The 8363-nt window shown below is 44.1% G+C and overlaps 1 protein-coding gene across 13 annotated transcripts in view; it reads right to left on the bottom strand.

The window, feature by feature from the left end:
- Positions 1 to 451: 451 nt before the first annotated feature.
- The window catches only part of PSPC1 (paraspeckle component 1), a 67001-nt gene continuing 59089 nt past the window's right edge, over positions 452 to 8363 (bottom strand). For 5 of the 13 annotated variants that reach the window (XR_011806506.1, XR_011806505.1, XR_011806511.1 and 2 more), the window contains 3 exons: positions 5411 to 5511; positions 1481 to 4154; positions 452 to 1346 (listed from right to left, as the gene is read on the bottom strand). The gene's annotated coding sequence lies outside the window, so the exon portion shown is untranslated. Of the gene's footprint in view, positions 1347 to 1480; positions 4214 to 5410; positions 5512 to 8363 lie in introns of those variants that run through there. The other 8 variants (XR_011806503.1, XR_011806508.1, XR_011806499.1 and 5 more) reach the window with 5 other exon arrangements.

Genomic DNA, 8363 nt, shown 5'->3' with positions numbered 1-8363 from the left:
CTCAGGGGGATCTCATCCGTGTCCCTAAATCCCTGAAGGCAGAGTGCCCAGAGGCCGGAGCCAGGCTCTGCTCAGTGGTGCCCAGTGCCAGGACAGGAGGCCATGGGCACAGCCGGGCACCCAGGAGGCTCCCTCTGAGCACCAGGCAGCACTGCTGTGCTGGGCGGGTGACGGAGCCCTGGCACAGGCTGCCCAGAGAGGCTGTGGGGTCTCCTCCTCGGGGATCCCCAAAAGCCAGCCTTCTTCAAAACCCAGCTCCTGCAAAGCTGCTCCACATCCAGTCTTATGTCCAGGCTGTGCTACTGCCTGAACTTACTCTGTGCCCAGAATCAGATTTTAGTTTTTGCCTCTGTTAAATTCCATGAGGTTCTTGGCAACTGCTCTGTTCTATTCATGGTCACTGCCTTTCTGAGGTCAAGAAACAGAAAATTAATCTATGAATAACAGGAAGTTTATTTGAAACAGTTTTATTAGAAACAGAAATCCCAGGGGAAAAAAATCTGCAGTGCTACATTACAGTGCAATGGGAAAACCTCATGACATCGACGTGCATTTTTCATTGTTTGTTTCCTTCACTGGTTTTCATTTTTCATTAGGCAACATTATTATAGCAGGCATTTTACATTATAACATCAAGCTCAACTGCATAGATGGTGAAATCTTTCTCCAGTTTTAATTTTTGTTATTGGTGAGCATTTCCTCAGTTTTCAGCTAGTCTGTTGCTGGCTTAGTTTTCTCCAGGTAGCTAATAATTCTCTGCACCATTGCAAACTCAGTACTGTAACTTAAACACAACCCCAACTACTCTTCTTTCTTCAAATACAAGACTAACCACACTTTCCCCTCTTTTGTCATATTTTAGTGCTTAATCATATTTTCTTATTTGTTTCATCTAGCTTTAAGAGGTTTTAGTCTAAAACTGATCATTTAATCAAGAAGTGGTACTTCAATATATCATTTCCTCGGAGCCCTGTTACAGCATATACAAACACAACTCCTTTTATCAATACCATTTCCCAGTACTTGACTTTCCTGAGCGCTGGATCCCCCCTCTGCTGGAACTTGAAGCCATCACAGCACCTGTAACTTGCCTCATGCTCGTACAGGAAAATGCTTCTTGAATATCGTAAGGAGACATCAGATTTCTTCTGGTGCCTCTTTCCCAACATGGAAAAGGGAGAGGTAAATCAGATGAACGCAGTCTGGGGCTGCTGCCACTGCCTGCAAGCAGAAGGAGCACAGCCTGGGTGAGAGCGATCCGTCCCTGCTGCTCAGCTCGCTGCCACAGCTTTAATTGCTGTTGTATCGGATAGCAGCGCTGTTCTTGTGCCCAAAACCAGAGAACACTGAGGGAGAAAGAACGCATTAGACAACAATCAGACACAAAGAGACCGATCATTAATCTAGCAGACAGGAAACATCACCCAATCACACCGACCATCATGCGTTCCAATGACTGAAAGCAGGATTAGTTTCTCACCTCCAGTGGTCCTTTCAATTCCAACTTGAAGAGCAGAATTTTGCACACAGGGCATAGCAGGCAGTCGGCTCCAGTTTGAGGCTATGTGGCCGCCAGCATCTTTAATCAAAACCTGATCCAATGAAGAACATTTTCAGGACATAAATATAACTCAGGCCAAGGAGTTAGACACTGAAATGATTCAACTGATTCTTGAAAAAGTACTTTTGTAATCAACATGCAGCAAAACTCAAACTACAGGGTGATGCGTTACAGCAAGTACAGCTGGACAAAGAGCTTGGAAATGCGGACGCTTTCCCAGATCGCATGATCAGAGGTTATCTGAGCTGCCGTCCACCATCCTACGAACCCCAGTGGCAGGAAGACTGACGGAACATTTTGACCTCACGATGAATTAAATCAGAGCCCAGTACCTCTGCCGGCACAACAGAACTGCGTGAAATTTGTTTCGAAGTTGAGAGCTGAAGAAGGGACTTGCAATGGCAAAAGCACAAAGCCAACATTCATCTCTGCAAAATTCTGCTCATCAGAAAACTGATATAAAACTGAACAGGTGTAATTTTGTTTTCTTATTTCTTTTTTAAGTGACTGATTTGGCTGACTCAGAGTCTTTTGCAACATGTTTCAGTTTGCCGTTGCACACTATGCCCCAAGCACAATGAGAGCCACTCACATTTTAATCTAATCTTTTCAGAGTTTTTAATGCAATTTAATTAGGCCATTAGGCTCTGCCAGCCAGGTTCACACCACTGAATAGTGGGAGAAAGAGAAGGGAAGGGTTTTATCACTCCGCTGAGACAAGAAGTCATTATTTAGCCAGTCAAAGGAACATTTGTATCTCCAGGGAGCCTTGGCCATCCTCTCTTCCCTTCGCAGGAAGGAAGGAGAGCAACTCGGGGACAGACAGAGTCTGAAGCACCCAGGAAGCTTGCCAAGCGCCAAGGCTCCCAAAAAGCCCTTTTGCACAGGGCTGGTCTGATACCTAAGGGAAAGCCAGAAGGCTGAGTTCCCAACAGCACTTGGTCAAGACAAGAAGTCAGGTGGACAGAAAGAAAAAGAGAAAAAAAAAAAAAAAAACATGATTTAAACAGCATAAATAAGTGGTTGGATTTTTTTCCTTTTTTTTTTTTTTTTCTTCTTCACTGATGGCAGAAACAGTTTTACCTGTATTACTTTTTTTTTTTTTTTTTTTTTTTTTTTAGATTTTATGAGTAAATGCCTATAGCGTATTTCTTTAGCCTGGTGTACGTTATATTATGATTTTTACAAGTCCTAGAAATGACAGGGAACAACTTAGTAAAAGCAAGGCAAAGCCACAAAACAACATGTGTGTGAGTTTCCCCATCTCCCCTCACCTTCAACATCTGCTAAGCAGAAGATGTCCAGGCTAGGGAACACTGAAGAAAGCCACTCACCATGGACAAGAAGGCGGCTGACAGGAGTCAGCACGGATTTATGGAAGGGCCATTTGCAAATCCTCAATCAACCTGCCCTCACAGCCTCCCGTGATTAGGTGACCTGCTCTGTGGGCATGGGGACAGCAGCGGGTGTTGCTTACCCTCACTTTCAGGAGGTTTCTGACACTTTTCTGCCCTTGCAGCCTCAATGACAAGCTGAAGGGGTACGGGCTGGGTGGCCCGTACCAGCGAGGTGGGCTGAGAGGTGGCTGAACAGAGCCAGGAGCATGCGATCAGTGGCACAAAGACCAGTTGGAGGCTGGCACCCAGCAGTGTGCCCCAGGCAGTCAGCACTGAGGCCAATCATTTCCAAAACCTTCATTAATGACCTGGATGCTGGGACAGAACGCACCTAACAGCACGTGTGCGAGAGATGCAGGGCTGGAAGGAGCGTGTGAGGGGGCTGTGCTGCCATCCAGAGGCACCGTCACAGGCTGGAGAAATGGGCTGACAGGATTTTGTGGAGTTATCAGAGGGAACAGGCAGCTCCTGCCCCTGGGGAGGAACCACCCCAGGCACCAGGACAGGCTGGAGGCCAGCAGTATGAAAAGCAGCTCTGCAGAAAGAGTCCTGGGGGAGCTGAATGAGCCGGCAATGTGCTGTTCCACAGCAAAGGGCAGCAGCAGCATCGTGTGCTGCATCAGGAAGCTGTCAGCAGGTTGAGGGAGGAGATCCAGAGAGCTGGGACTGCTCGGCCTGGAGAGGGCTGAGAGGAATCCCATCAGTACGTACAAACCGAGATGAGAGGGCAGAAAGACCACAGAGCAAGAGCCTTCCTGCTGGTGCCCAGTGACAGGACACGAGGTGAGAGTAGTCTTAGGCTGATGGTCGGACTTGATGAGGACCTTTTAGTAAATGACGTAAATGACTCTGTGAGCACCAGGCAGCACTGCTGTGCTGGGCAGGTGACAGAGCCCTGGCACAGGCTGCCCAGAGAGGCTGTGGGGTCTCCTCCTTGGGGAGCTCCAAAAGGCGCCTGGACGTGGGCCTGGGCAGCCTGCTCTAGCTGGCATCTTGCTTTGAGCGAGGTGTTCAGTCACAAGATCTCCTTGGCACCCTTCCAATCTTGGATATTCTGTAATTATGTGAAGATCCAGCCCCAATTTCAGTGCAGAGGTGAGGTTAGCACCACAGGGCTCCTGCAGCAGCAGCAATGCAGCTCTCTGGCTCCTCGCTGGGTGACCGGAACACCAGGGAGCAGAGCTCCAACACCTCATCTGAACCACGTACAGAAGAAACTTTTTCTTTGGAGAAATCCTTTACAAAGCAGTGCTACCTAAATAGATGTAGCAGATAGAGTAAAAGGCAGAAAAAAAAGAGAGGGCTGCTGTGGAATATAATAGGAAATGTCTGTCTTGGGCAGAAATTTTGAACTATTTCTGCGAGGCAATTTTGCAGTACTGTGTAATTCCTAGTCCAGTTTGAGATTTGTTACTGCAGAAAGACTTTTTCTCATGTTGCCCTTCCCATGCTTTTTTTTTTTTTAAACAGAATAACAAAAGGTCCCTGTCACGTTTATACTCCCCAAGCAACTCAAGTTTTACTGCTTACTTCGCACACAATTACGGATGGAAATCAGTGAGAGGATCTTTGATTAGCAATAAATGACACCATCCATTGATAGGGCTTAGTATATCTTGATTAGTTCTCTTTTACTGTAAACATAACTATAGTGACAGCTCTCATTTACCAGGCCAAACATGGAGAACACCCATGAGAACTAACCCAAATTCCTCTTGCTTGATCAGTACAGCTAAAATCTCAGGTAAATCCCATCAGTGCTTAACAGGACTTTTACTCTATAAAAACTACTGATAATTTGGAATTCCAGAACTGAACCAACCTCCCTTTAAAACCTGCACGGTGTACAATAGTCCCACTACCAACACGTAGGGTAGACACAACAAACCTGCATGTTTGGGAACTGAGCTCAACCCCAGGTTTTACAGAGGACATGGATACAGCCTGCTGGCTAATCCTGAAGACTGTTCAGAATCTGAAACTACATTGTATTGATCTACAAATTGGATTCTGCATGCAATGCTGTCCCTCGAGGCCTTTAAAAGACGCTTTGATGTAGAGCTCAGTGATACGGTTTAGTGGAGGGCTGGTTAGTGTTAGGTCAGAGGTTGGACTTGGTGATCTTGGAGGTCTCTTCCAACCTAGCTGGTTCTGTGAATAACATCCAGCAGCCTGGACACTGCAGCAATGTGGCATTGTGGCATTTGTTTGGAGAAGCACTATGAGTACCCAGATTTTGAGCTGTTTGCAGAATGCTGTGTATGTACCTTTCAAGTTGTTTAATAACATGGTAATGTGTGACAGGAATTATGAAATGAATAGTCACGTATTATCTGAAAGCAAGTATTAATTGAAGCATATAAGCAGAATTACATAAAATCACAAGCATGAAAGCAAAGCTGGCTCCTGATTTCAGTAATGGCTAAATAAAGCCAAATACCCCAATACATACCTCGTGCTACAACTTGGTTTAGGATTCCCTTTTGTATTCAGAAGGTAGCCGGATTCTACAAAAGCCAGTCTTCATCTGCATTTTAACATTTTAATGATAACCTAAAAAATAAAGAGACAGCAATGACACAAACTGGAAAAAAAGTAGCTTCTCTTTTCAAATACCCATTTTTTTAAATACCCTTATGTATAATATCAGGAAATAAATGGATTTTTGTGGTAAAGTCTCATTAATGTTTATCCTCTACCTATTCTTTCCACTTGGTTGTTCCTGCGGATTTCTCTATCCTTAAAATTTTAAATTGAATTTGACCATGTAGCAGTTAAAAACCAGCTGGCTCAAGGCATAAACAGGCTCCCAAATTTCATACTTCACCCAGATGTAGAGTAAGTGCAATTCTGCTCCCGAGTTTTGTCACCATTCCTTGTAGGGTTTTAAAACATACATACTCAAACAAAACACTGTTTTCTGCTAAGCCAAATGCTAGGCCAAAGCTGGGTTTCATCCTTCTCATGTTATTGCCATTAAGATAATTTGGATCCCTGCATACAACCCAGTGTCTTTAATTAAATGTGACAGAACTACTCTCACTGTCGTGCTGAGGTCAGGTAAGTAAAGTGCAGTCTCCTCCACGTTCCTCAGCCTGCTGTGGTGCAGACATTGAAGAGGATTAAAACCATGTATGAAAACTAAATTGGAGTAAGATGCCCTACTTTAAGATCTTGGAGCAAAACTACATACAAGTCTCATTAAAACATAATTAATACTAATAATAGTAGAAATTGATGCAAAAGTTTAAGACTTTTCATTTCAAAACTTCTGCAATAGGTGTGCTTGCATTCGCAGTAAGTGCAGTCACAAGAGCAAAGAGCAAGTCAGTATAATTTTATTCCTATTAATTCATATTAAAATTATTTTAAATACAATATAAAAATTGCTTAAGATCAAAACAATGTTAATCATGGTATGCATCTTGAACTCTGTGTGGCTTCTTTTAACATCCACACACAAAATAATGTATCAAATCAGTGTATAAAACCCAGCAGCTCCCTGTCCCTGTTGTTTGGGCTTCAAAACAACTTTCACACACGCACACACATTTCCACCCTCCCCTATCCCCAGCTAAAATAGTCTCTTCTATACAAATGCCTCAGATTTCAAACAACACCCAAGTCCTGCAGTGTTTGGTAGGGTTAATGTACAGCCCGTTGCTCGGGCAGGGGAAAACAGAAGCATGCTGCAGAGCTAAGGAGCACTACAGAAATCTGTGTACAGAGCAAGACTGACTGGGAAAACCCCGACTACAGCAGCACAACAGGATGAAGAGCTTTGTGTTCACTCAGATACGGACTTCCTAGAAGAATTACTGACATCTTGAGGTCCTGAGTGATGATCAGAAACCTCAGCACATTGAAAAATACTTCTTACAGAAAGAATTACTTCCAAAACCCACACACAGGTTGCATCTTTTAGGCTGGATTCACTTAGATAACAGCCTCAAAAAGCAACTCGGAGCAACATGTGCAAATTGCAACACCACCACAAGCATCTACAGTAGAGGTAGTGTTTACCTGATCAGATGCAGCTGTAGAACTGCAGCTCAGGTTACACACAAAGGTGGTAAAATTTATGTCCAAGACCTCTAAAAAGTGCTGGTAACTTCAACAATTCCCCCATTTCCTTTCCATCTCTTCCCCCTGCCCACAGTGCAGCTCGCTACACGTCCCATTTTAAAACTCCTTTGCCATCTCCATGACGGCCGGGCAGACAGATGCTGAGGCAGCACGGAGCACAGCCTGCCAACCCTCGATAGCTACAGCTCTAATTTTGCAAGCCCTACTACTAAAATCCTTTAACCACTCAGTTACAAGTTGGCTATGACTGTCAGACCCAGAGGCCAGGCCTGAATTGTCTCTCTAAGTACTAGTGGCAACGCTGGTAGTGCCCTGTGACACGGCCTCCATATGGTGAGACTAATTCAGCTACTGAAAAACATGTACCCATCTTAAAGGGAAACTAATTACCAGTTGTCATTTTTTCAGTCTACATTTTAATATTATGAATAAAATAACACTAATTAATAAGTCTTTCTTTATTCCCTTTTCCCTGTCTACAAACAGCAAGCCTAAAACCCCCTGAGGCCTAGCAGCCTCCAGCTCCTGTAACAGCCAGCACCTACAAGTTCTCTTTCTTGACCACTCAAATTTATTAAAGAGAAACAGAGACAGATTCTTGGCAACTTAAATGTTGGCATTAGTGACAAGTTTTTAGCAAAACTCCCAGAAAACATCTTTGTTTTTGAAGACCATGCCTAAAACCAGGCAGCAAGACCATGTGGTAGTGTTACCAAATAACCCATTTACCGTAACTTATACTAAAAAGTGATCGTATTATAGTGGTTTGGGTTTGTTTCTTAGATGCAATAGGTATCCTCCACACTATTTCTTCAGAATGCTATCCTCACAACAATCAGAGACCCCTCCAACCCCTCTGTGCTGTCGGAGACTTCCACAGGTAACAGTGATTACTCTTAGTCCTGACGAACCCCGGCAGCTAATGCTGAAGCAAAACATATCATTATTTTCAAAGAACAGGCTCCAAATCACTTTCAGATGAATGATAAAGCATTTCTTTAAATTAAAAGTTCAGTATGTAGGTGTTGTGCCAGGCAAAATGTATCTGAAATGCTCTAAACAGCCAACGGCATGGCAAAAAGGCATATCCTGAAGGGAACAGATGTGTCAAGCACACACTAAAGCAATACTATGCACATATCGTGTCATTATCAAAGAAAAATGAAAACCAGCTCCTCAGTACAACCCATCTCAAGCTGTATGCCTTCATTTACCAGGGTGCTCTCCATGACCTCTTCCCAATACAGACTTGCCTTGCTCCTACCAAGCAGACACAGCCGTGGCAGCCCGTGGCCCTGAAGGATATTCCACATTTACCT

Source organism: Anas platyrhynchos, chromosome 1, assembly GCF_047663525.1.
Source record: "Anas platyrhynchos isolate ZD024472 breed Pekin duck chromosome 1, IASCAAS_PekinDuck_T2T, whole genome shotgun sequence".
Classification (NCBI taxonomy): domain Eukaryota; kingdom Metazoa; phylum Chordata; class Aves; order Anseriformes; family Anatidae; genus Anas; species Anas platyrhynchos.
Note: the sequence above shows the minus strand (reverse complement) of the source record. Positions and strands in the feature narration are given on the sequence as shown.